At 45.9% G+C, this 27,955-nt stretch overlaps 1 protein-coding gene across 8 annotated transcripts in view; it reads right to left on the minus strand.

Annotated features, from left to right (window-relative positions):
* Nucleotides 1–27,955, minus strand: part of TTLL5 (tubulin tyrosine ligase like 5) — a 1,306,640-nt gene that overhangs the window by 418,612 nt on the left and 860,073 nt on the right. The gene's annotated exons all lie outside the window — the stretch shown is intronic.

Here is a 27,955-nt window from a genome sequence, read left to right on the forward strand (position 1 = left end):
GCTATTGAAAATAAAGGGAAGAAAAAAGGCATAATCCTCGCCTCCGAGTCCTTAATAGAATTGAAACTTTCCGTTACGTTAGCTGGGAAATTTTTCATGAGTGTATTGCGCATTGCATTTCCCCTGCATAACGAATTACCTGATTAGTGTATACGCATTGCCTTATTTTTGCAGAACGACATATCTGGTGGTGGTATCACGCATTGCATTATTTGATCTTGCAATGTGCCTGATTGTTACGTGACGCATTACAGTATATTACATTGCAAAAGTATCTGATTCTAGCATGACGACTGTATGATATGATTTTAGGAGTACAGGAGAATGTTTAGAAGTGCTCATTGATATAGCCAGAACTTACAAGGGCTGGCTGGCCTAACAACCGGTCATGAGAAAATATTACACAACCTCATATGTTGGTTTTATATTGTGTGGTCTTATTGTATATCTTTTTACATGAAGTTTATACTCGTGTGGAGTCTATTTGTGGTGTCATCATTGGATTATTGTGAGCGTGGCTGCGTATACTTTACACATTTGCCTTGAAGATAAGCCTGGCGGCTCGTGCCAAGCTACCGAGGAGGTGAGCGGGGCGATCTAAAAAGGTGACCTTCCTTTCCTTGACGTTGGAACGCGGGTCCCAACTTGGCCTAAGGTACCTACCTCAGCCAACCAGGCATCCCGGGTCTAACAGTAGCTATACAGGAGATTGGCTGTGGATCTCCCCCCTCAGCCGTCACCTACCCTCTGGACTTTGGCACTGTTTCTTGTCTCCCCGCTACGTCGCCTATCTTCCCTCGCCTTCCGATGAAATCCGAAAATTGCCGATTGCGGATCCTATGCAACTTTGCCGAGACCTGGTTGAGATACCTTGGTAGCTTTTGAGGAAATGGCTGGGGATCTCCCCTCTGGCTGTCACCTGCCTTCCGGGCTCGACTACTGTTGCCTGGCACCCTGCTATGCCTTTCCGGGAAAGCAGCTGGGATGCACGAGTCTTGTTCCCCCGACAAAGCAGCATCGAGTATCCCGCGTCGCTGCTGCCCTGTGCCACGGAGCTTGTTCTTCCTTTTCGTTTCCAAGTAAGCGCGCCCTCCTGACCCCGCAGCTTCCTTCCTCTTCCGTGGCTGCTGCCTGGGTGCCCACGCTGACTTCCCCTGTCTATACAGCATGTTTAAAGGTGGCACTGCTGCCCTTGTAGCCTCTTGCGTAAGTCTATAATGACCCGAGAGAGATCGGCGATTTTCCAGCCTTCCTCCCGCCAGATCCTGTGGCTGACTTTCCCATTTAGCCCTGCTCCATGGGGTAGGTTCCCTTGTTGGCTTTTCAATCAGATTTTTGTATTCCTGCAATACCGCCATTTTAGTTACGTAGTCTTGGGGTGCATGACCTGGATCCTCTATCTTGACGGCTTCGACAGACTCCCTTATCGATTCATGCCGCTGGTCAGCGTCTTGTTTCCACCTGACTGACCTTTGCCTTAAGTCAGCTCCGACCTGGGACACCTACACCCCTCTCTTCTTGTATGGTCACAGTGAGACACCCTTTCGCCCCCTCCTCCGGACCCGTTCCATTTGTAAGGTGATCCGCCGCAGTGAGGGAGTCTGCCACTGGTTGTTATGATTTCTGGACACCCTCCGGTTTGTTGACACACTTCTCTGACTTTTTGGTGTCCCCTGAAGTACTATCATTCATGTCCGGTCTACCTGACCCGATCTGCATCCCAACCCCCTTACTACTATTTCCCCCTCTACCTTCTATGCTCTAGAGAACTTATTTCTATGTCATTTCGGCTCTAGTAACTATGTAACATTGTTCTTGTCTTACGCTAATCTCATGTAAAGCGCTCTGATACCTCCGGGTCTAGCCAGCGCTATATAAAATGCTGCAAATAAAAATAAATAAATATTTCAAACCTATGAGTTATTTATTTTCAATACATTTTGGAAATTACATTAGCTCTGTCAATTACAGATTTCAGTCATTGATACGGATAGAAGGTATTTCAGGAAACTAGGGCCTACAGCAATGAGATGTAGTAATGTTTTGAATGGCCAGTTTCATACCAGATACAATGTTCTTGAGTTCTGCTGATAATTGCAAAGCATTCTGCCTCATGGTTCACACACAAGAATCCCACATGGGCATTATAGAACTATCAAATGATAAACTTATAAACTTTGTTTGTGTAGTATCTCACTGCACATTCGGCTTTTGTAAACTCTCTGCTCTCATTCAAGGATGAGTGCCATGAGGGAAACACAATAGTCACTACACAACAAGATGCAGATTTGCATTTTGCAACTTACAAAAGTCCTGCCCCGTGGCTATCAGCAAAAGAAAAGGCGGAGGTACATTGCTACTCATATATTGGAAAAGAAATGGCTTGCACATCTCATGCTTCTGACCCTGTGCAGTGGAGTAAATGTTACCACTGCTGCAGAGGCCCACCTTTTTTGTTCCTGATATTTGTTTAAACCTTTGCAACCTGAAGATTAAAGATGATTACAAAACTATGCAAAGTACTAAGATTCACAACTTCACACTCCACTATATAACAAGCATTGGCAAAGCCAATAGGTCTCGCCTTTGGGATATTATATTTTTTAGCAATGTAACAGTTGATGTTTTTGCAATAAGGATTTTGTTTTGGATTATTAAACATTTTTTTGCTTTTATTGTATATGGAAATACATTTTCTAGCAGTTTGGCTTATCCCTGAGTTAATGTGTAAAGCGTTTGCGCAATACGTACATAGCAACACCATACTCTCCTTTAACTACATACTATATCTCAAGCTGAACTAAAACTTAATGTAAAGAATGCTAAAAAAATGGCAAGAAGAGAAGTTAAGGAGAATGTAGCATTTTGTCAAGCTGTGAAGTGGAATCCTTTAGCAATGCATCAACACCTTGTTTGAAAAAGACTCCCAAGTGTAGCCGCCATCCAGTCTGGAATGGTGTGAAACGTCCGAACAGTTACTACCTGTGGTTAAACGGGAGTCTGCCGAAGCTGAATAAAGACAATGGTTTCCTCCTCGTAAAGATCAGTATCAGCGTTAGGAGAGGCAAATGTGGCGTCACTGCAGTTGCACATTTGGGTGAAGCAATATAGGATGTTTGTATCAGTCAAAAGCAGAGACCGAAACAGAGATATTCAATAATGAAGTCAAAACAAAAACAGTTATTTGTACAACAAAAAGAGAAGCAGGGTTGTCTGGCGTTTAGTAAATGCTTAATCTAATAATAACCGGGACAGAGGGAAATGCGAAAATGAGCTTCAATTAGATAAAGTATATCACTTGTGGACGAGGCTGGCTTTGAGGAAATAGCACGTGAGTTCAAAATGCAAAAGGCCAGCGCTATATTTATTTTTTAATAACAAGCCGGAAATGTTTAAGAACGAAAAAGTTTCTAAATCGTGTACGAGGCTGGCTTTGGTGAGAGAGCACGTAAACTGAAAATGCAAAAGGGCCGCGCTCTATTTATTTCACAAATATGCGCCGGAGAGGTTTGTTTAATGCCTATATAGTGTATCAATTGTGGACAAGGCTGGTTTTGAAAGAGAGCACGTGAGTTCAATATGCTAAAGGGCCGCGCTCTATTTATTTAATAATAATGCGCCCGAAATGTTTGTTTAATAACGCAAAAGTGTACAAATTGTGTACGAGGCTGGCTTTGGTGAGAGAGCACGTCAGTTGCAAATGCCAAAGGGCCGCGCTCACACGCCACACGCGTGCTTGTAAAAGTAAAACAAAACCACACTGCTGGCACTGCAATAATGTGTTTTCTGGCGCCGCGCTCTATTTATTTAACAATTATGCGCAGTAGATGTTTGTTTAATGACTAAAAAGTGTATCAATTATGGACGACGCTGGCTTTGAGAGAGAGCACGTGAGCTCAAAATGCTAAAGGGCCGCTAATAATAATGCGACGGAGGTGTGTGTTTAATAATGAAAAAGTGTATAAATCGCAAAACAAGGAGGCACGTCTGGTGAGTGGTGTGCGATATGCGTGTGCTGTAAGGGTGCCAGCGAGCGATGCGCTTAATGAGCCATGACAAGAGAGGAAAGCCAGATGGCGCCTGTGCGCGTAACCACAAGCTTTAGGCCACAAGCAAAAGCATGTGGTCAGCTTTTTGAAGCCCCCTTACTAAAAGTCTCGCCAGAGCAGCGCATGCCTTGCCTCAGGCGAGACCTAAAAACCTAATACAGAGTTGCCCATTTTTGTATCTTATATACCCTATAGACACGTAGACATTGTAGTAGCACAACAGTGCACTAGTGACACTATAGTTAATATTAAATTAGCCTTTCCTAGGGGAATTCAAAATCAGTTTTTTGCAAACTTTTACGATCTTTGACTACAGTTAAAAAAATGTGTAGCCTTCTTGGATGCATGTGTGGCAACACATACTACATTTAGTGAATGCTGAGCAAAGATTTCATAGATATCCCTCGGGATCATGTTCGCGCTACATAAAACGTTATAAATGAATAAATAGTTTGAAAGAACATTTTTTAGAAGTCCATTTTAGAGCACTACTTATACACCTGTTTGGTTGGAGCACTAGTCTTACAAGGATTTCTTTGAAGCACTATTCTTACATGGGTTTCTTCATAGATACCATGGCACTTGGACTTTACTTTCCTGATGTGTGAAGCACCACACGGCTCTCCTTTGAGTCCTGTTTTTTATTTAGTACATAAATAGCCTCACTAGAGGCACTGAACAGGTGCTTTGCCTGATAATCTATGCATATGCAGACAGCACACAAATATTGATGCTACTAGAGGATTCTTGGGCTAAGGCCTTCTCTTTCTTCCAAGCATGTCTAAGAGCTCAGGCAGACTTGATGTCAGTTAACACATTTAAATAGAACTCTGAGAAGACAGATACTTGTCACAGGAGACCTCCTCCCCTCTATATCAGGACCACCGTTTGGTGGCCTTCAACCTTTGCCTGGTACACATACTAGTGAAGCCAGAAACCTAGGCAAGATGTTTGCATCCGTTTTAACTTTCACTCCCAATATAATTGCCTCTGTTTTCTCTTCCATCCTGAAAATGTAGAACAAAATAACTGGTCCAAAGTATCTTCAGATGAAGTTTCTTCATATACCGCCATGTACTCTTAGGTCTGCAATTAGGCATTTCGGAATGTTCTGCATTAACGATCACCTTCTTTTAGGTGGCTGTTTCTTCTGTTGTGTTATAAAATGTTATATGGCCAGTACTCTGGAGCCCCATTACTAGTTCAAGTTCTGCAAGTTCAGTTACTATCCAAGGGCTGAACTGGAACTTAAAATCATTCCTGGCTGAAATGATCAAACGAGACCGACACTTTCCAGAAGACGACCCCTAGGCCGTAGGACTTGGATAGTTGCAATAAGAGAGCCTTTCCTGCTCTAAAAGTAGGCCCGCAGCCCACTTGGAAAAGAGAGTGAAACAATGGCCAATCCTACCGTAACTATCTGGACAAAATAAAATTGCCTTCCTTGAAGAAGCTGGTATAAAATCCACTTCAATGGAACACATGGAACTGAACCTCAACAAATGAATAGTTGCTCTAATTAATATACATTTGGATAAACAAATGCACAGTCATTCAAACCAATATGCATTTGAACCAACAACTTACAGCTGAACCTATGGTTGTACAATCCCAACAAAGAATGTATGCTTAGCCCAATGAATGTATTATCACAAAACCAAATGTACATTCAAACGGTTTCCATACAACATCGCATTAACACTATTCAACATAACATGTACCAAGCAAACTGGCCATAAACATTGCATTCCCTGCCCTCGACTAAGCAGACATGTAAAGATAACTCCTTACCGTGTGCCATCTATCTCCAATGGTATAACATTGCCATACAAAGTCCTTAACTAAAACAACAAGTTTGAGCTATTGGCATTGTAAATTACAATGCCTTTTATTCATGTTTTGGTTTTTAAAACAAAAGACATAGTCATCTACAATGCTAATAGCTTAAACTATTGCAAAAGCGAGACCTATTGCATTGCAAATCATTGTATTTTCCTGCCGTGCTGCGCACTTGCAAACAGTGCAATCAATCACCTGGCACTCAGAATCAACACGTTCATCACATGCATGTGTCTGTTGTCTGTTTGCACCCCTTGCATAGTGTTTGCCTCCTTCATGTCTCCATTGTCTGATGGTCTCAGTTAACGTGAGGCTGCCAGCTCTCCAGATAATGGAGCGTCCAGGGCATGCATCAGACTACACCCTTCGAAGACCATTGTCGGCTCGTTATCACTGAACCTGTCAAATAAACACTCACTTACCCATCGTTTTATGGGTTCTTTTCTCGTGGAAAACAGAGGCATCTGTTTACTCATGCCGAGCCTGAGAAAACAGGAGTACAAGGAGCAGTTCTATTGCTTTCCAGCCATATTAAAACTATGCCCATCTCAATAGTCAAACAAGCAATTCCCCCAAAAAATAAATGTAAAAAAGCAAAGAAAATCAGAAAAGCAAACTAATGAACTGGTGTTCTTACTCACCCACGCCGTATGATCCCTGTTTCTAGGTGGGGGCCCATGGAGTCGTTTTTAGAGGGAGGTTTAGTGGGGGTAGGTACCCTTTCCTTTGGAAGCGGTATCTGGGGGTTACTGACCCCCCCCCCCCCTGAATCCCTTTCCTTCCCGTCACACGAGCGCAGGCAGGCCATTGTGTATATCGCGCAGGCCGGCCATTTTCTATATCTCTGACCAGCAGCAGGAATTATTTTTGCCAAGACGGCATGCGTGGCTTTTGCACTGCTGCCGGAGAGAGGCAAGGTCAGGAGTCTAATGGGCCCAAGAGCTGCTTGGCAGCGGGTCCTGGGTTTAGTGCGAGGTTCAGTGGGGCTAGGGCCGGCAGGCAGCAGAGCCTTGGATCCCAGCTCTGGAAGGGAGCAGAGTTGGGAGGAAGGTCGGCTACGGCCTCGGGGAAGGGAGGCATCGAGTCACGGCGGCTGTGAGACCTGCCACCGCAGAACCACTCTAGACGCCTTGCTGGTGGGGGTGTGCATGCCGACCTTGGGCGGTCGGAGTTGTGGTGCAGCCTGACCGGGGCCACAGAGTGATGGGCGATCCCCAGGGCCGGGCATAAAGAGACCGCCGCTGGAGCCTTCCTGCGGAATTGCATTGCGGCGGCCTGGGGTGATGGCTGCGCTGGTCGCCAATGGTGGCCCAGAAGGCCCAGGGTGACAGGGTGACGGGGTGACCAGCTGCAGATCTCGTGGCCTGCGGGGCTCCCGGTATCTGTGCCTTGCCTCCCACAGGGCCTTGAAGACTGCATACAGGCTGAGACCGCCTGGAGGAGGCGCGGAGTGGCGGTAAGCTGTGGCATCACCCGGGGTGTTCCTGTGGCCTGCCGGGCGTACGGCCAGCAATTTGCTGCAATTCAGCGGCTGAGTGCGGCAGCGTCGGCAGTGGGGATGATTATGTAATAGACCAGGACGGCATGGAGCGCACAACGGAGGAGGTTCACGTAAGCGCGGCGCGCACAGACAGGAGATGTGCACGCGTATGGTGCCAGCAGGAGCGCCGCGAGCCGTACGCGTGCACAGCACATGTCTTGCGGTACGAGCGTGCACAGGTCCTGTCCCGCTTCCGACTATAAGTCCGCAACCAGTCCTGTAACCTCAGCTAACGCTGCCGTACGCGTTCACAGCTCATGTCTTCTAGAGCGCGTGCACCTATCCTGTCCCACATCGCTAAGCAAGTCGGCAACAATAGATCTCGCTTACGCGAGCAACGCATGGCGCTGCATCGCTAGGCTAGACCTAAAAACAAAATATTGCACAACATCGCTCCATAGATTAATCTGGGATAGTTAACCCCTTGCATGCCCGCCCCTTTCCCCGCCCAGTGCCACGCTTAACATTAGCGGGCGGAGTTCATGACGAGCTGGACTCGTCATGGGCACAGCGCCACCGCAGCCCATGACGAGTCCAGCTCGTCATGGGCACTGAAGGGGTTAAGATAGGTGTAAGATGCTATTCTGTACTTTCCTTTTAAAAAGCACCTTTCCTTATGCCTCTCAATACTTTTCAGGTTTGTTTTTATATGTTGTAGCCTACATCACTGCAACTTTAATTTCCATGAATACCATAAAAAGCACCTTTCCTTATGCGTTTCAATACTTTTCAGGCTTGTTTTTATATGTTGTAGCCTACACCATTGTAACTTTAACTTCCATGAATACATTGTTTTTAATTACACAAATATTTAATTTGTATTTATTTGTATGTTGCTTGGTTTACTATATGTTGCTTGATTTACTATATGTTGCTAATTTATATTACTTTAAATGACAAGTTTTCCTAATTGTTGACTGAGTGATGCTATATCATGTTAAAATAAACGTATAAAACACATGTTAACCAAATGGTTTCTTGGCGATAGGGAACAGTATGAAAACCAGGCCAAACCAATACACATTAAGAAGGAATGGGGACCAGTAAGCTAAAACAGCCAGCTCTTTCCTGAATTTCAAATAATCAGACTGAAGGCTTACCAAAAGAGACAATAGTTCCAAATTGTTGGAACTTGTACAGAGAACAGAACACCGCCCATTCTTTTCCTGTTGAATTTTGGAATAGTCAAAAGATTGAAAAAGGAGGAGCGTAGTTTTCTAGCTGGGGAGTATTTCACAATTCTAGTTTGTAGAAATTGAGGGTCCTTAACCCAAAAAGCCTTGAAGACGATACAGCAGGCTTTAAAATTAATTCTTTGTTCCAGCAGGAGCCATGAAGATCTCTCAACTTAGGAGTAATATGGCAGTTCCAAGGTCGTTTAAAAATAAGTGTGGCTTCCTGGTTTTTGGACAATCTGCAATCTACGTAATTGTTAGGTCTCGGCTAGCGAAGCCTGCGCTTGCGCAGTCTCGCTCGCGAGACATAATGACTTGGAGAAGAGGGGCTTGAACCCGCCCCTCTTCTCCATTGGCTGGCCTCTTGAATGCTGGCCAGCCATTGGAGAAGAGGTCCGTCACTCCGAATAGGCCCCGTCCTTTTCGGATTCGGGGGCGTGTTTTTAGCAACTTTTCTAATTATCTCCTCCAGCCAATGGCAGGAGGAGAACACGCCCCCGAATCCGAAAGCGCCGCTGCCTTTCTCCGAGGCATTTCTGCTTCGCCTTGGAGAAAGGCGGTGGTTAAACTGAGTCAGTTTCCCAAATTAAATAACAGGATCACTTGTGTCTAGTTTCCCTGCGCAGTCCTCAGCTGAGATTTAAACAAGTTGGACACCAGTGCACCCGTACTGCAACCCGGGCAAGTCAAGACAGCTTTACCTGATGTGATTTGTGCAGAGCTTGCTGGTCGGACCATGTCATAGAATAATTGTAGGCTGCTTGTGTCCAATTTAATGTTCTCAGCGCCGTATACAGTATATATTCCTAAACCTGTGCAATCAGAAATTGACGCCTCTAAAGGTTTTTTTTTTTTAAATTACCAAGAACGATTCGCGTTATTTTCTATGGCGGTTTGGTATCCCAGAGTATAGCTCCAATTCCGGTCACATCGTTTAGGTCTGGTAACCATGGAGATACCGCGGGTTTAACGTCACAGAACCAGCACTTCCTCGTGCGCTCGTGACTGGACACACGAACAACTGCTCGAGGCCACTGACGGGCGGGGCAAGGGCCACTGTCACTCCGGACACCAGGAAGCACGCAGGTCCTCTCCGTCGCGCCGCGTCGTGACGTTAGGCGCTGGCTGGCGTGGAAAAGGCCGAACCGAGGCCGTCCTGGCTGTGTTGACAAGATGGCGGCTCCGGGGGAGTATTTTAGCATTGGCAGCCAGGTGTCCTGTCGGACCTGCCAAGAGCAGCGGTTGCAGGGCGAGATGGTAGCCTATGACTACCAATCCAAGATGCTGGCACTGAGTATCCTTTGACAACGTGTAGAAAGCGGGTGGGAGCAGGTATCTGGTGGCTGCTCGGCCTGGCCCACAGGAAATGCCGGGGCTTCGGACAGGCCTACTTATATTGGGGTTATGATTATTTTCTCTTAAGGAGCAGATGATAGGTCTGCCGATTATGTTTATGAATACAATGAAAATGTTATACATGGGCTGAACCAGGGTGCGAACTTTGGGCGACATTCTTCTTTTGGAGTGGCAGGGTTGTTCTGATTCCAGCGGTAGGTCTTACTGGGTTGTCAGCCTTCTTGATGCCACATGTCTTTTAGGCGACCCCACAATGTAGCTGTGCTCTGAACGCCTTCCGTTTGAAAGGTGCCGCGGGAAAGCTGACGCTCTCTGCAAGTTAAGGTAGTTATACACGTATGTACTATTGTAGGTTTTTTGTTCTCTGCAGCGGGGGTGACCCGCATTCTAGCAGTGGATTCTAGTAGAATACAGCCATGTTGCTGCTGCTATTAAGGAGTTCCGTCACACTGATGCTGCTGTTGGATATGTTGTCTGTCTCGTAGGCGTGTATGGCAACCGGTTACATGTGATGCTGCATAGCAGTGTATATCAAATAACTTAAACTGTGCTGCTTCTGGGAAAGTTTTATATAATGTAGCAGTGCACCATAGGTTGTGAAAGTGATTACTGTCATTTTTTTCCCGTCCGATTTATCTGTGCTTGAACGTAGTGCCACTGCAGGACCCTATCACGGCTTGTGCCAGCTGGTTTATTTCTGACTTGCTAAGTCTGATATTTGACTATTGAATGACAAGGTGCAGTGTTTCACTGAAAACTGATAGCGTCCTATAGTAGTGCATGCAATCGGGGAGAGGATGTGGTCCGTCGGCTGCGCTGCCGTCTCTGGTGCAGGAAACCAGGGTTCGAGCCTCGAGGTCGCGTCCACATCCTGTGATTCTGGGCAAATCACTTAATCTCCCCGTGCCTGAATGTGTAATGTAAATACGGTGTTATGTCAAGCGCTCCAATACCTTTGGGTCGAGTTTGCGCTATATAAATATGCAAAAAAAAAAACGGGCTAAGTTGACAGGTGCATGTTGTGGTTAGTGTGTGAAAGCGTTCATCCTGTTAAAGCTGAGAAGGCTTACCAGCTTTTCCTTCTCTCTGTCGCCTCTCTCTTGCATTCCTTCCAACTGAGCCATCATGCCACATAACTCCTATCAGCATTATTTCATTCAGCGCCACACAGTTCCACGCAACACCATTCCATTCCACACACTACCATTCTACACCACACAATTCGACAACACACCTCATAATTCAACTCAACAACACATATACACAACACACCACATACATCCAATCCATGCCACAGAATACCACATGATCCTATCAAATTCAACAACACACCACGTAGTTGAACTCCACCATACCACTACACAACACAAAATACCATTCCACATAATTCCACTCCATAACACAGAATCCCAGGCACGGTTTTAAAAACAAAAACATAAACAAAAATAATGTCATGAGCAATGCCAATAGCTCTAACTTTAACAATGCCGAGACCGTTGCATTGTAAATGCTTGTTTTTTAGGAAGGCAGAGATATAAGGAATTGGCGTAATCAAGCGCAGATGTAATTATTGCCATAACCACCAAGAAGAAGGCGTCAGGAAACAGGTTGAAATCACAGAACTAATCTGAGGTTTCAAGTTGAGCTCACTGTCATTGATGATGCACAAACTTTTTGCTGATGTTTTAGGGGTAAAGGGTTCCCCCATTTCAGAAGGCCAGGCAGAGGGATGCCATGTGTTAATTCGGTCTTTTCGGCATTATACTTTAGGAAGTTAATGCGCATACAGCCCAGTGACGCTTATCTTAACGATCACAAAAGGATGAAATTCTGAAATACCACTGCCTGGATTTGAACTAGAGTCCTGCAAGTTACAGACATATCACAGCAGAAGGCACAATGTTGGCAATTATAACCAGGGCTTCAAGTTGGCCAAGTCTCACCGGGTCTGAGCATCGACAGTTCTTTTAAGGGGGGCCTTGAAACGGGTCTCTATCGGGCTCTGTTTTGTGCCTGGCACAGGCGGCCCGTTTTTAGGTCGAGGATGTCCGGTCTGCCGAAAGGCAGAACCGGAAGTCGGAGATTTAATGACTTGGAGAAGAGGGGCTTGAACCTGCCCCTCTTCTCCCCTGTTCTCCATTGGCTGGCCTCTTGAATGCTGGCCAGCCATTGGAGAAGAGGTCAGTCATTCAGATTAGGCCCCGTCCTTTTCGGATCGGGGGGCGTGTTTTTTGCGAGAAGTCTCAGGGAGGAGACAACAGCAAAACACGCCCCCGAATCCGAAAAGGACGCTGCGTTTTTCCGAGGCATTTCTGCTCTGCCTCAGAGAAAGGCGGTGGTGTGCCTTTTGCTCTGCCTTGTTTAGAAATAAAACCACTTATTCATTGCCCTTTTAAATAATCTCGGACCTTAGCTTAAAATCATTGCCATGTCCGTTAAAACAGGTCTGTTATAATCATATTAAGCGTGGCAAAAAAGTTTCAAATGGACAACTTTTCTCACTCTATATCGTGTATTGGCTCAGCAACTTCTCGCGCTCTCCCGTACCACGATGGCACACTGCCAGGCTCTCACGCCCCGCTAGAGCCACAAAACAAAGACCTAAGGGACGTGCTCGGTTGAGAGTTGTTAAGTAGGCAAGTGAAGGTCCAGCAATAGCTCACTTCTATCACCTGCAGCGCGGCAGTAGTCAAACCTGAACTGTACACCACGAAACACACAATCCCACACCGGTAAATTAACTAATTAACTCGGATCAACTGAGATTCCAGCTAAACCTTAACCCGTCTCTCCAGGAAGGGTGAACGTATCCAACACATTTGGACTCAGAAGCCAATCGGCACGTAGGAATTCTGAACGACGCACTAGGATTGGCTGGGGTACTCCTAATACTCCTATGCTAGATGACTATACATTAGCAGTACCGCCCACTCCCAGGCGACTACTGGAATACGTTGAGCCTTGAGATTTGCTGTTAAATTCGACCCGGAAGTGCTAAAATTACGGACAAATGACATCCGTTGAAGACTAGCTATAACGAGTGGATGAATACATGGTTGGTTCGCCTAAGTAGGGGACGGTTGGTGATCGTATTTGGGATCTGCTTTCCTTGTTTCGAGTGACACGTTCTTTTCCAATCCCTGCGCTAACTACTGTTTGCGCAGGGATCGGAATTACAAGTTTTGTAGTAAATACCAGATAATCTGCAATTTTCCTTAGGTAAAATTTGGCATCTAAAACCTTCCCAAATTTACCTAGAGGAGGGAGTGGCCCTATAAATACCGGTACATGCAGATTTTGATATGTAAAACACCAAATTCGGCATGTTTAGCCTCGTTTAAGAGACACAACTTTAAATCGGTTGTTCCAGCTTGTAATAGCCATGGAAAGGAATGTGGCATCTGGGGACTCTGCCCCTTATGGACTCCAACAGCGGGAGTCGGTGCAAGGGGTTGCCTCTTTACGGCTTTCCAGGAAGCAGACTCAGTTATTGGTTAGACGTCGTCGACAGTTTTTTTTATCTATCATGAGGAGGGAGGTGGTAAGGCTACGTATTCTATTTGCAAGTCCATTGGCACACTGTGTTATTTTGGTTGGTTATGCTGTGTCCTCGCCTGTATGAAACGGGGGGGGGGGGGGGGAGGATATTTTTATAGGTGAGAACTGCAACATAAGTAGCCTGAATGTACGTGTACGCTTGTGCGACTCTGTCCAGTGCGCTAAAGTTCGCCATCTAAACAGGCAGGGCAACTGGTGCTTCTTTATGTGAAATTGCAGCTTGTTTTAAGAGAGTGCTGCCACAAGCCCTCCTGAAAGTGCATTTCGTATAGCACAATTGAAACGCGCTTTCAGGTCGAGTCGGTTACTTTTGGTGTGTTTTTTTTTTTTCTTCGTTTTTTTATCCTCACTTGTGATCTGAGAATGCTTTCCGCCTCGTTGAGTTAGTATTTTCATTTACCGCATGCTGGTTGAATAAGCAGGGAAGAAACTCTTTAGTTTCTCCAAATTTTGAAATGTTGATTAGATATTCCAAGAATGTTATTGTTATGTACATTTCTATATATTACATTTAATGGAACTGTCGACATTTTATCTGAAGCTCGATTTCATAAAATAAACAAGCATTTACAATGCAATGGTCTCGGCATTGGTAAAGTTAGAGCTATTGGCATTGCTCATGACAATGCCGTTTCTTTAAATGTTTTAAAAACAAAAACATAAACAAAAATAATGTCATGAGCAATGCCAATAGCTCTAACTTTACCAATGCCGAGACCGTTGCATTGTAAATGCTTGTTTTTCTTCCGGACTGCAGTGAGAGCAGGCACATCGATGTCTGCTGCTCTCACTGCTCACTTCTCACTAGTGTAGAAGTTACGGCATGACGTCATGCCAGGTGAGCGTTGCAGGGGAAGGGAAATCCTTTAAAGAGAGTCATTTTCTAGCTGGATTTCTTTCCCTTCTCTATTTGAAACTCAGGAGCAGCAACATTGTCGTGGTGTCACCAGGGCTTTAATTGGAAGCAAGCTTTTTCAATAATATTCAAGCCATAGTTGCTGCTTATTTATCTTATGCAACGAACAACCATTGACAACGCCAATAGTCCTGACTTGTTGTAGGTATGATGTTACTTGTTGTATCATATATCTAGATGCAATGACAGAAACCGCAAAATACAAGTCGGACTGCACAATATGCTAAACCCAGATTTTTATCTTACTTGTTTTTAAGCCACGCCCATAATTACATTGGCCATGCCCCTTTGAGAGACCCACCACTTTTTTCATCCCACTTAAAGCCCTGATTATGACTATGTATATATACCCAACTACAAACACAGAGAGATCATGTGATTTAAGCAGAGTGACCACTAGACTGTTCCGACTTGTACTCCATGTCAGAATGCATAATTTATTTTGTTAATTGTCTGTTCAACCTTCGAAAGTGGGTAAATTGAATGGGACAAATTGAGCAATAGTAACATCAGATATTTTTATAGTACTTCGAAATGCCAAAATTGTGGTGTTTAAGACTACATATAAAAAACAAGATATTATATATTTCAGTCTAAAATTAGCCAAACCTCAGGCTAATCCTACAATAGAAGGAAGCATCTACACAATTGACCTTAAACGTTTAAAATGGCCATATGAAACTATAGAAGCACTTCAAATTAAGCAAAGAGGCTGATAATGGATTGTGAAATCGAGGCCCCAAATAAAATCCAAGCATGGGTAAATTTCAGTTCAGCTCTCATAACATTAATGACCAGGAAACAATATCAGGCTAAAAAAATGGAACTACACAAAATCTGACGGCAGGGCTGGGTGCCTTGAAATTTGAAGTCAAAAAAGCAATCAGGAGGCTAAAAATAACATACCTTGACCAAGCGGCCTGGGAAAACGTGCGTCAGCTGAGGAACACGTATAAAAAAAAAGTTATGGGAAGAAAAGAGAAATAATGATACATTCTGGGCCGAATTACTCTGTAGTGCAAAGAAAACCAACTCGAATACATTCTGGGAAATGATAAATAAATTGCATAGGCCGGTGAACATGTTATGGTCAAACATACAAGAACACAAGTGGGCCAAATTTCTAACTACAAAATTTACAGAAATCACAATTCTTGATAATCCAGCATTGAACAACCAAGAATTAACGGAGGTAAAAAAAAACCAACAAAAAAAACAGAACACATCATACAAGAAGGCGGCGATAGAAGCAAAATAGGAGGGGACAGCACGAGTAATTCAATAGTAAAGATGGATTCTGGTGCTAAATCAATTGAGGAAATCACTAAACTGCATGGTAAATACGGCACAAATTCCCTCAGAGTAAAGATAGGCCGGTCCGCTCTTTCGGCTGATGGAATAATACGCACAATACAGAAAGGCAGAGGAGACGGTGCTCCTAGACCTAATGGCATTCCTCAAGCCATCTTTAAGAACGATCCACCCTTCTGGAGCGAGCATCTATTCCTGTTATTTAAAGATATTGAGCTACTAAATTGTATTCCACATAATTGGCAAGGCTAAATAATGATACCCATCTTTAAAGGAGGAGACAGAACAAATCCATCGAACTATAGGCTAATCGCCCTATTAGATATCGAAGCCAAATATCATGCCTCATGCATTTTGGAAGATCTGAAGCAATGGTCACACAAGCTTAATCTGATTCCAGTCAATCAAACAGGTTTCAGGCAACGCCTAGGGACGATCACGAACATCTTAGCTCTATCACTAATAGCAAACAAATGCAAGCGGAGGAAACAACAACTTCACCTCTGTTTTATAGATCTAAAGGCAGCGTTTGACAGTGTAGACCGTCACCTCCTTTGGAAAAAACTGCGAACCTGGAAAATTCCGGAGAGGTTGCTACGAGGAATACTGCAATTCAATTCTAAAACATGGATAAGAATCAAGATAGGAGACGGTTCTAGACTATCCAGGAAGCTGACTACAACCAAAGGATTAAAACAAGATTGCGCCACACCTTTTCAATTTGTTTATGTCTGATCTTGCACAAATGCTTGATCGTATTAATTCCCATCCTCCGCAAATAGGTAAATTATTACTAACACATCTCTTGTACCCCGACGAGTGGTGTTAATGAGTTTAACTAAGATCGGTCTGCAAAGAGCTTTAAACGAGATGTCAGAATATATTTCATTTAACAAACTAGAAATAAATACATCAAAAACCAAAACAATAATGAGTGGCAATTACCGGAGAAGCAAGCAGAACATCTGGCTCAATGGCAACCAGATTGAGGAAGTAAAAACGTACAAATATCTGGGGTTCTATATAGATAATAGACAAAACCATCTAGAGCAAAAAACATACATGTCACAGAGATCAGCTGCATTTACATTTGCCTTCAGAATACTGGAAAAAAACTGAATGGACCATCATTCAAACCTCTGCTTGCGGTGATGGCGGCAAAAATGCTGCCAACGCTAACGTATGCCAATAATGCTCTAAATGGCAAAGATTCAGACCTTTTAAACCGACTAATAGTCTCTACGTATAAAAATGTTTTGCAGATACATCGGTCGGCTTCACCGGCCCAGGTCCAACTTGAATCTTCAACGAAACTATAGGGAGAATGTGCAACACAATAAAGCTTTCGTATAGTCTGAAACAGAACGCAGTTAACTCACTAATTAACAAAGCACTTTGGACAGAATTGGATGAGGATAAAAAATCACCATACAACCAATATCTATATAAATCCTTGCTAACAACCTGCACGACCGAGTTATGGAATAAAAACTTGCCATATCAGTCCTTCAAACAAGCAATAAACAAGTCAGCAAAATTCCATTCACTAGTGTTCGATAAAAACATATTCAGCTCAAGGTCGCATACCTGGATGGTGATTAATAACTTTGCATAAGCACCTTACTTGAGCATAACATTCTCAATCAACTTGAAGAAACAATTAATGGCTATACGTTTCGGCGAAAATGCAGTCGACTAGCCAAGCTGGGTGCACATAGGGCCTAAATCATGTCGACTTTGAGGCAACTATGAAGAAGATTTTATCCATATAATCTGCGCATGTACTAAACTTCACAATGCACGAGTCACTTTACTTAGAAAAACTTTTAATGCCGGAGGTATCAGGACCTGCCGAGCTGCAATAATTTCAAGGCTGGACCTATCGGACCCACAATTGAATTGCAAATTGATTAAATTCCTTAATGTCTTCGAACAGGCCCTGAAAACGGATTAAAAAAAAATCCAGCTAGAAGATGGTAATGTCTGACTCCGCTGAAGTAAAGCACGGGACCCAAACTTTTAAACAATAAATCAAGTCGTTGCAATGGTTGGAACTTTGCCAGTGCAAATAGACAGGGATCTGGACTAATAATTATAGCATGTTTAATTAAAAGTGTGTAATATTGTATCAGCAACATACTGATGTCAAGTGTCAAAAACTGGCAAGTGTTATATATGTTTTAAATGTCTTTTATATTGTTAAGGCTTTAACTGACCAAACAATAAAAGTTACTTTGACAAGATATTTTTCTTGAACTTATTTTAGTACTGTGCAGCAAGTTATGAATTCCTTCAAAGTAGAAAGAATATAAACCAAACCACCATAAAGTTAAATATCTTTTACATTTATTTACATGCTGTCATCAGGCCCGGTTCTAGCGGGTGAGCAAGGCCCACCCAAACATAAACCTTGGCCATGGCAGTGACGTCAGCAAGGCCAGCAGAAAATGTCCACTGCAATTTAAAACTTTCTCTGAACGTTTTTCTTCTTTCTTTAGGAGTTGTGTGATTGGGCCTGGGCTCGCACCCCCAATCACACATCGCCTATTAGAAAGGTGGGCTATCCCCGCCCACTCGTGCAGGTACAATAGGGGCATGGCGAAGGGGACAAATCCTTTCGTTGGGACTGGATTTGTGTACCTGCGTGGATATTTCATTCTTTTCAGCTGGTGAAGAGGGGTTTGTTTTTGCCAATTCATTTTCCTGACCTTCCTGACCCCTTGAGCTGTTTATCAGATCGGGCTGGGACAGAGTTCGTAAGGAGCAGGTAAGAGAATGTGTGGCTATTGTTGCGTTTTTTTTAATCTGTGAGCAAGACACCTACTTTGTGTGCCCTGTATATTTAATTTAAAATCGTTTGTATCATTATCATGACTGGTTCTGCCAAGGATGCAGGACAACAAAAAAATGTCCAGATAACTCTGGGGATGAATGATCCTGCTGGAGAGCAATCTTTTGTCTGTTTGTAGTTTTTAAATGGAGATAAACTGTAGTTAACGTGGATAGCCCAGTGGGTTACTGCCTTTGTCACAGAGATCCTTTGATTACTTGCAGTTCAGAAGTTACAATCCTAACATAGGGCAGTGACCTATGGACTGTCATCAAAGACCTGCATACAAACCAGAATGGTATAATTAGATATTTTTTTTTGTATTGCTAGTTAGTTCGAATTTTCCCAGTCTTTCATTATTCTAATGTTGCAATAAAGAGTTTGGGCAAATATACATTCTAATCAGTAAAGCCAACCACTGGGGTATGCTTTAAATCCTGTGTTTGTGCTTCTCCACACCCAACCCTCTTAAAACATATTGCCCAGCAGCATGGATGACAAGTGATTCCTAAACCTGGTAATCCTCATTAGTTTTATGTGACATTCCCTATAGGCTGATTTACATACTTGTATGATTCATTGTCTCTGCATAATGTGTGCGTGATGTACAGTACTGTGACACCCTACACTACGAGTAGCGCTATACAACAAATAAAATGCATATGAGAGAGGGGCTATGGAGAAATGATGGGCACTGTTGGAGGGTGGCAGTGAGGGAATCCAAGGGGGACATCATGGGGGGAGGGGCTATGGAGCAATGAGGGCCACTGGTGGAGGGTGGTAATGAGGTAATCCGAGGAGGAGGTCATGGGGGGGGTGGAGATACGGAGAGATGAGGGACACTGGTGGAGGGTGGCAGTGAGGAAATACGAGGAGGAGGTCATGAGGGGGCGGGGCTTTGGAGCGATGAGGTGCACTGGTGGAGGGTGACAGGGAGGGAGTCTGAGGAGGAGGTCTTGAGGGTAAGAGGGTATGGAAAGATGAAGGGCAGCGTTGGAGGATGGCAATGAGGGAATCCGAGGAGGAGGTCATGAGGGGGTGGTCATGGGGGAGGAGCCACGGAGAGATGAGGGGCACTGGTGGAGGGGGTAGGGAGGGAGTCTGGGGAGGAGGTCATGTGGAGGGGCTACGAAGAGATGAGGGGCACTGGTGGAGGGTGGTAGTGGGGGAGTCTGGGAGGAGGGTGGCAATGAGGGAATCCGATGAGGAGGTCATGAGGGGGAGGTGCTTTGGAGCGATGGGGGGCACTGGTGGAGGGTGGCAATGAGGGAATCAGAGGAGGAGGTCAATGGGGGAGGGGCTATGGAGCGATGAGGGGCACTGGTGGAGGGTGGCAATGAGGGAATCAGAGGAGGAGGTCAATGGGGGAGGGGCTATGGAGTGATGAGGGGCACTGGTGGAGGGTGGTAGTAAAGGTGTCTACCGAGAAAGAGGTCAGTGGTGGGACGCCAATAAATACTTTCGCACCAGCGCTAAAATAGACCCTGTAAACGCCTTTCTGTTTTTGCTTATTTAATTAGCAGTTGGGTCATTAGGGACACTGTGTAACATATTTTAAAGTGTGTGCTAATTATATTTACTGTTATATTCAGGGTTTTGAGTTTGAAGGTGATTTTACTAATTTTTTTTAGTGGGAATAAGGAAAATGAAGCTGGGTGGTGGCTGATATGGGGCTGGGGACCAAGGTTAGCTGTGAGATCAGGTGCACGGTAGAGGGATGGTAGAAAATTGATAATCAGGCCTGGAAGTGAGTGTGCTGCAGAGTCCGGGGTCAGGTAGAGGTATTAATGAAGAGAGATTCTCTCTGAAGGCTGGCAACGAGGGAGGCTGAGTAGTGTTACTTGCCGGATACTCCCACCTCAGAAACCTCCTCTTCCCATCAAAGGGACCTTACATGGGGAACGAAACACTTTTTGAGAGTGTTAACGATTAGAAAGAGATTTGGAAAATAATGTGTTTTACTGGGCCTTGTAAGACTAAGGAGAGATAAAGGAGGGCCCTGAAGTAGGCCTTGCTAGATATATGGGCCCATCTCTAGGGGTGTGTGGGACAACAAATTACCAGGAAGAGCCGAGGCAGTTGAGCCATCTGTTTTGATTGGTTCAAAGACCCTGACAACAAGCCGAGAACTTTCTCAGCAGCAAGTGCTCAGGCAGCCCATCTTGAACATTCTGGACAGAGCAATAGCTGAAATGGAGACCAGAATCTCCCAGAAGAACATTGAACTTATCAAAGCCATTTCTATCTTGGTTCCCTCATCACCTCATGTTCTTGATATGAACAAGTGTGAACCCCTCCTTGACCTAACTAATGTAATCACAGCTACTCTTGCAGCAGAACTAACTGTTGCAAAACCATTGTTACAAAACACAAAGTCCCAGATGGGGCAGCTGTTGCCACCATTTGTGAACTGGTGCGTGATTATGCTGAAGCTTTCCCAGCACTTCATGAAATGTATGATGTATGTATCTGAGCTGGTTATAGGGGTTTCAACCGCTGCCTGTGAGAGCTCCTTTTCAACCCTATCCCGCGTCCTCACACCTTTCCGGCGCACATCGAATCATGATCGGAAACAGAATTTGACTATTTTAGCACATGAGAAAGAGCTCACGGCAAACCTATGTATGGATGAGTTTGTAAGGGAGTTTTCAAAGAACAATCGAAGGTTACCTGTATGACTGGAACTGCTAGTTTTTAAATGGTCGGTGTGAAAACTGCTGGCAGTTTTCAAAAATACTCCTTTCTCTTTTTTCAAATGTGTTACTGTTTTTCAAGAATTTTTATCTATGAAAGCACTTTGCAAAAAAATGACAAGAAGATGAAACATATAAAGTTACATTTGTGCAGAGAAATAAGTGTTGGGCAAATTGCAACGAGTAAATAGCCAGCCTTTCTAGTGCAATGGGGTCAAGGCTTTCATGTAGTAATAGAGACTTCCTTAATCTTGAATGCTTGTGTTGAAGCCGGGGTGCTGGAATTCGAGGGTTTGCAGTTAGGTCCAGACATTGCTCTTACTGCCTGGCCATCTGGAATTCGAGGGTTTGCAGTTAGGTCCAGACATTGCTCTTACTGCCTGGCCATCTGGAATTCGAGGGTTTGCAGTTAGGTCCAGACATTGGTCTTACTTTCAAATAACTCTCCACATGCTCTATGTACAAACAGAAGCAATCCGTTGTATCATGCTGCCTGTTTGCAAGTACATATGATGTAATCTAGGGCTTGTAGGCTACCTCCAGAAGCGACAAATTGGGCCCGCAGTGGCCCACCCGAATGCGCCCTTGGCCCACCCAAATAAAAATTCCTAGAGCCGGGCCTGGCTGTCATGGTTTTGTCCTTTAAGTACCTTGTGGGAGGAGCTTGCTGTCTACTCAGGCTCAGAGGGAGTATATTACCACTGCTGTTCATTTGTTCATAAAGTCAGCAGCTTCCACCCCCGTCGATTCCCCGGGGACCTTCAAGGAGGCCTAGTCATTGCAAATTAACATGAAAGTTAAGTGATTCTAGGGAGAAAGCTGATTGCAGGCCTCACACGAAGCATTACAAACGAGAACAATGGGTGACTGTCCAGTTGTGAATGGTTTGGAGTGCCAGCATAGCCTCAGGTCTTCGTTGGGAGGACCGTAAATTGTTTGACCTTGTGCACAAACTGCATTGTAGATAATAAATAAACACGCGCTGGGGAAAGAAGGAATATTTACACCAGTGCTGAAGGCATATCACGAGGAGTGCACCACGTGGTTCTTTATCAGTGACAGCTCCTTATCTTCTCTGGCAACTAGCCCCGGGCTAAAAATATCAGCTGGGGGCTGTGCCCGGCTGCAAATGCACAGGACAACGTTAGAAGCGTGCCAGTCAGGGATGGGCCTGTGCTACAGCACGAACCCGGCCTTCTGGGTACCCTGGGGTGTCGTTGTCCGGTCGGCAGTAGTGCCACCGTCGGACCTGGTCGAGGCTTGGCTGGCCCCAGGCGCCAGGAGAGTCGGTGTCAGCTCAGCGGCACTTTTATAGGCTTTACTGAGTGCCGCTGTCGTTGAACTTCATCACAGCACAGGGTGTGGGCTTCAGGCACAAACTGAGGGGCACCCGCAGAAATACCCCTCCCCCACCACAGAGTGGCAAAAGCGTCCAAGTGTTGGTTGGTGAATGGAGGCGGGCAGCTACTCTTGCCATCTCGTAATTCAGCGAGACAGATGAGAGATGGATGTCTGCCCCCGCCATTATGTAGCTTGCCCAGTCAGTGTGTGAAAGACGGCACCGCGCGGATTGATGGCTGCGGCGCGAGGGCGAGGCCCCGCCTGGGTGGTCGACTCCCGGCAGTCCCCCCGAGGCATAGACAGCTCGGTCTTCTCATACACCGCCCGGAGCTGCGCGTCCAGGGCCGGACCGCGTCTGCGTCCCAGACCTGACCCACCACGCCAATATAAACCACCACGAAGCAGAGCCGGTCCAGCGCATTCCTCACTTCGCTATCATCCATTATCTCAGTCCCTGCTGCGGCCTGTGAGTTATCAAGCGGCCTCCGCCCTCGCTCCCATCACGGGGACCGCACGCAGGCACACTCGGCGAGGAGAATCCATGCCAAGGCAGGGCGGGAGCCGGGCAGCTGAGAGAGCAGCGAGCGAGGGCGCAGATAGCCGACTAAACAAACAAGCATTGGCAAAGCCACTAGGTCTCGACTATACAAGAGCTATTGGCAGTGCTTTAAATGGGACGGTACTGAGTACCGGCACTTTTTTTATTTTGAGAGGGAGAGTACCTGCACTTTGCAAGAAAAACGTAATACTTTTAATTGGAGAGTACCGGCACTTCTCAGAAACAAGCAGGTACTCTCGTATAGAGTACCTGCACTTCTGTTTTTCCATTTCAGGCACTGGCTATTGGCAATGTTTGTTTGCCATGTTGTGCGCCAGTGTGGCTGCTGGTCAGCATGGCTAAACTTTAGTGACCTGCAGTGTTGTAGAGAGGACTAGGGGGAGTAGAGTCTTGTAGAGTTGAGCAGAGAGGATTAAAGCGCAGTGGCAGAGAGTCGCAGCACGCAGTGTCATAGAGTGCAGTGTTGTGGAATGGTGTAGAGAGGGATGGGTTGAAATAGGGTGGAGTGGTTTGGACTGGAGTAGATAGGGGTGTAGTGAATTGGGGTGGACTGGATGGGGTGGATTAAACTGCAGTGTGGTAGACTGAAATGGGATGGGATGGATTGTATTGGGTGGGTTCAACTGGAGTGGGGTTTTTGGAGTGGAATGGAGAGGAGTGAGATGGAGTGGGGTGGAATTTAATGGAGTGGAGTGAATTGGAGTGGGGTGGGGTTGGGTGGGAATGATTGGAGTAGATTGGATTGCAGTGGGATGGAATGGATTTCTTGAAGTGAAGTGGATTGGATTGAGTGGGGTGGATTAGATTGAAGTGGATTTTATTGGGGTGGGATGGATTGGATTGAGGTGGACTTGAGTGGAATGGGGTGGGGTGGATTGGAGTGGGGTAGATTGGATTTATCTAGGGTGTGGTAGATTGGACTGGATTTGGTTGGGGTGAGGTGGATTGGAGCAGGCGGATTGTTTTGGATTGGAGTGGGACAGATTGGAGTGCAGCATATTGTTTTGGTTTGGAGTGGGACAGAATGTTTTGGATTGGAGTGGGGCATATTGTTTTGGATTGAGTAGGGCAGATTGGTTTGGAGCGGAGTAAGGCAGATTGGGGTGGGGCAGACTGGGGTGGGGCAGATTGTTTTGGATTGGAGTGGGATAGACTGGGGAAGGAGTGGGGTGGATTGGATTGAGGTGAGGTGGATTGGAGTGGGGTTGATAGGATTGGGCTGGACTGGACTGGTATTGGGTGGATTTGACTGGAGTTGGCGGATTGTGGTTGATTGGAGTGGGGTGAATTGGGGTGGACTGGACTGGGATGGAGTGAACTTGAGTGGGGCAGACTATTTTGGATTGGAGTGGGGCAGATTGATATGGGTTGGAGTGGGGAAGACTGGAGTGGGATGGGATGGATTGGAGTGTGGCCAATTGGATTGGGAAGACTGTTTTATACTGGAGTGGGGAGGATTTGAGAGGGGCGGTTATAGAGGTGGGGCAGATTAGAGTGGGGCAGACTGTTTTGGGTTGGAGTGGGGCATATTCTTTTGGATTGGAGTGGGAAAGATTGGTGTGTGATGGATTGGAGTGGGGCAAACTGTTTTGGATTGGAGTGGGCCAGATTGAAGTGGTGCAGATTGGCGTGGACAGTGTGAGAAGTTGGCCTGGTATATGCTGTCCACTAATTAAAGTGGGCACCTTGCACCAGTCCAAACGACTCTTATTGATGATTAGGTTAAAGACAACCTTTATAGAAAGCTATCCTAGTGGTAGCTATGGAGAGCAGCCTTCAGGCTAAGTCTCAAAGGAATGTAAAGCAGCTTGTTTTACCAGATCAGAACCTCCTGAATGACCAAATAAAAGGAGAACCACATGAGATATATAAAATATATGTATTTATTACTAAACACTCTCTACTAATCTGTTTATGAGATTAGAGCACAAAGTACACAATATTAAATCAATAGAACAACAGTAAATAGCACAATACACAGCGGGCTCCAGGGGCAGACCGACCATATACTAAGAAAGTGGTATAACAACCACGACTTCACTAGACACAGTGCCTAGAGCACATAGAATCACTGGGACCCCAAGGAACCACCCAAAGTAGTGACACAGGGGACCCACGGAGGACGGGTGCAGTGTGTGAACACAGACACGAGCTCCATACAACTCTATGGGAAAGTCGTGGTTGGAAAATTACAGTTTAAGGACACTTCGGAGAGGACTTCAAGCAAACCCTTTGGAACTTAGAAGGTTCGAAGGCCAGCACCCTTGTGAGTACCGAGGTACCTGTGTTACCTATCCCAGAGGAGCCAGGTGCATAGGGGTAAGTCAAGTGGTGTCGGAAACCCTCGTCGTTTTCAGTGGCGTGATGCAAAGAAGGGCTGCTGCCGGGAAGATGAAAAGTGTCCAGTGGAATCCAAGCCTGGATCCGAGGTGAGAAGAACCTGAAAGCGGAGGGGACAGAGTCTGGGTCACTTCAGAGTGACCAGGGGCACGATAGACGAATGCCCACCGATACCGGGTGCTTCAGGTGTGAAGATGGGATGCTTTACTCTGCAGCCACGGGGAGCAGGAGATGTCGACGATGAACAAAGTCCGGAGGTGAGCTGTCCCACGAAGGATGTCGAGTTCTGGGGGGTCAGTGTCCGGATTGAACACCAACAAGCCTTGGCAACTGAAACCCACACAGGCAGAGGAAACAAGCTTCGGTGAGGACCAGCAAGGTCCTGGGGACTCTCCAAGCAATGGCGAGTCAGGGCACGTCTGGAGCAACGAGGAGAGCCCAAGGAAAGTCAAAGTTACCTTCACAGGGACCCACAGGCCAACAGACCAGGGATCGCAAAGGGACCTCGAGCTGAATCACAAAGTACCAGCGCACGGAACACTCGTGGAGTGTAGGTCGGAAATCTTCAGTGGAAATACTGCTCAGGGTCAGGACTACATGTAGCCCAAACCACAGCCTCAGGGATCGCCAAAAAGAATATGCTGCTGCAAAAGTACACAGTGCACAGGGGTTCGGGTTACACGGTCCCCACAAGGGATACTGGTCTCAGAATTGCTGAGAGAGCAGATCGACCTCAGAGACCTCAGGAACTCTTGTGTTGCAGAAATCTTCAGAGTCCTCAGGAGCTCGGGAGATGCAAACCGGTCAGATGGGTTAAGGTGCCTGCTGCTGCAGGGGAGTAACTCCTTTACTCCAAGGGAGATTCTTCTGTCGTCCAGCGAAGTGTAGACCGTCGAAGTAGTTGGTTTCTGTAGCATAGTTTAGTCCAGGTAAAATTTAAAGTCCTGTTGTCAGGGATCCTACTTTATACCCAAGGAAGGGGTGGTACAAACTCTGCAGACCCACCTATGGGAGGGTCAGGGCAGAGGGTGGCTACACCCATGTCCTTTGTCCAGTTTCGAGCCAGAGCAGGAGCAAATGGCTCCTGCAACCGGGTTGAGCTGGATTATGCACAGGGACACCAAATGTGCCCCCAGTGCAGACTTTCAGGCATTCTCAGAGTGCACCCACCCAGCCCCAATACACTACATCCTGTCTGGGAGGTAGTCACATCTCCCTGTGACAGGAAACCTATTGTCAGGCTCGAGCTCAGCTCAGCAGCAGGAGGGCAGACTCGTGTCTGTGGCTGGCAGCATCCATTTTGTGATTCCCAGGTCGAGAAAGCTGGTACCGGGTGTACCGGTGTTTCACATAAGTCCCTCTAGGAGGGTGGAATCATACCTTCCCCACCAGTAAGTGGCGGGGAGGTATGATTCCAGGGTGTTTAACACCAAACACGACATGTTTCTAAGCAGCCGTTTTAAAGTTAGCATTTACCACGAGGCTATAATGCACTTAAATACATATGGTTGGCTGCATCACAGACAACCCTGGAAAATAGGTTCCGAAGGCTGCAGAGGGGCTCTGCTCATGCAGGGGCACCCTCTCACATAAAACCCAGCACCCTGCCTTCAGGATTGATAAGGCCTGCCATAAGGGAGACTGATGGGTTTATATCTGTAGTGATTTAGAATAGATATAGGTAACCTATATCTTTTTTGATAATCAATTTAATTGATTTTCAATGAACACATATGCAGCAATGAAAATACAGCCAACTTTTCGCACAGTGACAGATAAAACGGGGGGGGGGGGGGGTAGTATGCCCCCCATATACATGAGTCCAAATAGGAATAACTAGCGACAATGTCCACACCCATGTCCATAGGGAAGCCCCAAGAAGTTCAGTCTTCTACCACCGCGACCCATTTACCCGACACCCTTCGAAACATTATAGGGCAGCCGCGGGAAGCATACATGGGGCGCTCCTGCGCTGCACACCAAGCTACCCCTCTGCGCCACCTGGTCATGGAAGGGGCCAACAGATCCAGCCAAAGGGCAGCAATATCTCGTTTAGCTACCATCAAAGCTGTGGTGAGACAAAGCTTCTCTGCCCTATTCCCGTCCAAACCATCAGTAACTCCCTGGAGTATGTTCATCGGGTTCAGCGGGACCTCCCAGCCCAGGACCTCAGTAAGTTCAGCGGTCACTAGCCATACCATTTGATAAAAATCTGCTTGGGGGCAGTGACAGTGGGGACAGGAAGCATCAGGCTGGAGCCCAGAGCGATGAAGGCGCAATGGCGTGAGGTAGGCCGCGTGTAAATAGTATACTTGAACTAATCGGAGCCACGCAGAAGCTGTAACTATTTTAGGGGCCATCAGTGCATCCCTCCAATCAGCATCATCTAAAGGACCAATCCAGCCCTCCCATTTATCCCGGAGAGAGGAAAGGGAATAGGGGGTGTTA

This window comes from Triturus cristatus, chromosome 9, assembly GCF_964204655.1.
Source record: "Triturus cristatus chromosome 9, aTriCri1.1, whole genome shotgun sequence".
NCBI classification, from domain to species: domain Eukaryota; kingdom Metazoa; phylum Chordata; class Amphibia; order Caudata; family Salamandridae; genus Triturus; species Triturus cristatus.